Below are 3,326 nucleotides of genomic sequence, written 5' to 3'. Positions count from 1 at the left end.
GCATATGTGTCTGTTTTATATGTGCGGGTATCACTATGAGGTGCTATAATACAGCCAGTTGGGTAACTGATTATAAAGGAAACGCAAGGAAACAGTTTGCATGTGGACCCTTGTTCACGAAATGAGACAATGGTCTGCTTTTTGTTGTCCAGCATTCTTTAAAAATGAAGCAAATATAATGATTGTTGATTCTAACACGGTTTGGAAATACCTTTCTTTCATATTTTTGGTGTGTTATCTGTCGTTTACATATCCTTCCTAAAAACACAAAAGTGCGGATTTATTTCCAAACACCCAAATTAGCTACAAATTTAGGACATGTTAAGAAAACCATATTTCTGTGAATTTCATAGAATAGCTTAAATGTAGCTTGTACTGTTTTTTGTAGTATCCTTCAGAACGGTAAGCGGGTCTGTTACCAAATATAGCTCAATATTTTCGGTCAAATCTCCATCTTAATTAATGATGGGGAGTTTGGCTAGGCTATGAGCTGTTAGCTAAGTGCTTTGCCTCACTCATATTCTCTATGAAAGTGCGACTATTTCTTGAACATCTAACCTAGCTGTAATTTTAGGTCATGTTAGAGAAATATATTTGCTAGAAGTTTGGAGAATAGTTTAAATATTGGCCGGTTATTTTTCACACAGTGATGTTAACTAGGCAAATGCAATATACTGCTAACATACACTATTTGTAAAGGTCGCGCGTCAATGGTGGAGAGCACTGTGTATTGTGTATAGGAAAACGGACAGTAACTGCAGTATGGAGGTGTTATGATTGTAGACAGGTTTATGCTCCTCCTATAAATCCCTGATTTGTGGTTTCTAAACAAAAGACAAAAACAAATCTTATAACTTGAAATGACGGAATGTATTTTATTGTTTTATATCATAAAATTCACAATTCATGAAATTGTATGTAGAGGTTGTCCCAAACAACCTTATCACTGGATGAAGAATACTTCTATCAAACGGTCACAGTTGTTTGATGGAAAGTAAAACTGAGTCATTGTAAAGAAAATCTGAACATTACTTATGCTGGTTATCTTAAATCTTTGTTTGCATCTTTTTAAGGATAGACACTTGTATAATTGTATTAGAACATCACCAGAAAATTAAAAAACAAATGACAAAAAAGAATTTTCAAAAAACTTTTTATAATGCAAATGTTAGGCATAACTTATATTATTTGGCTAATTTGACTTTAAAATATATGTATATAGCGCCCTCATTTTGCACACATAAAATGTACAGTTTATAGAATAAAAGTTACCACAATAAAGCAGAGAAATTTGAATAATTTTATATAGAAAAAGACAATCTATGTTAAAAATTCCTACAAAATATAATACAGTCTACAAGTGTGATAGCTGTTGGTATTATTCAGGTCTAATATTATATAATGTTTTGTTAGACAAATTAATAAATGATCACATCAAGCAACCGTGCGGTGAAAGCTATGAGGTATTTTTTTGGCAAAGAAGAATAATCAAGAGCTTTAATATAAACTTTATTCCACTCCAATCGGTATTCTAGAACAAAGTTACGCTTCATCTAACAATCAAAAATCAACCTGTGGATATTTTCCTAAACGTTTCCCAAAAGGGGTGAAAGAATCGTGGTTTTGCTGTTAACAATTTAACTTTTATACTCAGAAATGTATATTTGTAATGTTAAGTGGATGTCTTTTATTTTATATCTATGTGTCATGTTTTGACATTCATAACAAACCCAGTACTATCTTGCTATAGTTTAAAGGCAATCGAAGAAAGTGAGTTACTGTTGGTTATAAGTATTCAATTCTGAAACTCAAGTTCAAATGTGAATTGCAAATCTTGTTTGGAAATCATATGGAAATTTAATTAGAAAAGTAACTATTTTACTTTCTATGTGTGATGCTTGCAAACATGCACTGTCGGCAATCACATTTGCAAACACCCGCCTCCCCCAACCCACACAAGGAGTCTATATACTCTAAAAATGCAAATATTTCACTGTCTTATTTTCGTATACCTATTTTGAAATTTTCAGAAATACAACATTTATTTGTACTGCAAATTCTAAAGTGTTATATTAGAGTCACGCGGTAGCCGTGACCATGCAGCAAGTTTTAAAAATAAAAGACTGATAAAGAAGACTAAACAGATGCTCCCGCGAGACTATAAAACCATTCTAAATGCTATTTACAGTCCCAAGTGTAATATCTTGACAAGTCATTAATTCAAAAAGGGACACAAATCCTACAGTCAATCATTGTTTGATAATAAACAAACTTTTTTGCTTTATTTCACGCGGTATTTCATAGCGTGAATTAGTGGAAAATAATACTGATCCAGATTTTTTGGACACGTCTACAGCCCCGGTGGGCATCACTTGCACTACTACTTTTTTGATATGGAGCTGAACTGATATGAAATCCACTCGCCAGTTATTTGGTTATAGAAATTAAACCAGATACATGGCCAATGGATCTCACAGACGGGGAAAGACTCGCTGAAATACTCGAACAGAAATATACGGATAAAACTTCACAAATAAATTTTAATTCCGCATCAACAAAGTGATCACAACATAATATAGATTACGGATTGAATATGCCTGCGTCCTCCTCGCATAGTGACTGGCTCTCGACTATAATAGGATAATAGGCGAGGTAAATGATGAGAGGAAGCCGTGAGAGCGATATATTTAAATGAGGAAATATAGAAAGAAAATAGCGCCATAAACAACACAGATGATCAATTTGAGTTGTTCTTTCATACATATGACAGGCCTGTGTATAGCAACAATTTCCCATGCTTAACTCAATATTCATATATTCAATTGCTTGTAACTTAATTCTTGAGGTTACATTGGATTCAATGTGGTGTCATAATGTGCAGGATTAGATAGTGCATCTATTAAAAAAACAAATTTATTCCTATATGGTTCAGTTTTGAAATTGCAATTATTTTACCAAGTGTAAGGATACTTTTTGGCGCAGTATATTTCCGCATGAAAGCTTGCGTCGAAGTCTATACAATATTGTTTTTGATACGTTGGTTGACCATTATTATGATTTATACTAAGATGTTATCAAACCTGTACTGTGATTGGCACCTGTACGAGGCATCGCTTTGTATAACGTCCTACCATTTTCCTGATTTGCTTAGGACCTGGTCAATATACAATCCCACAGGAAACACAGTAGTTTGACAACAGAGAGAAAGATCCATTGTTGATTAGGCGCGGATATCAAAAGCACAGCTCCTTTGCGTGTATAGCAGAAAATTGTAAATATTAGCATGTTTTAAATTTTGTAACTAAAATACTAAATACATTCTGCAT

This window comes from Amphiura filiformis, chromosome 14, assembly GCF_039555335.1.
Source record: "Amphiura filiformis chromosome 14, Afil_fr2py, whole genome shotgun sequence".
In the NCBI taxonomy this organism is placed as follows: Eukaryota; Metazoa; Echinodermata; class Ophiuroidea; order Amphilepidida; family Amphiuridae; genus Amphiura; species Amphiura filiformis.
This window is presented reverse-complemented; position numbering follows the sequence as displayed.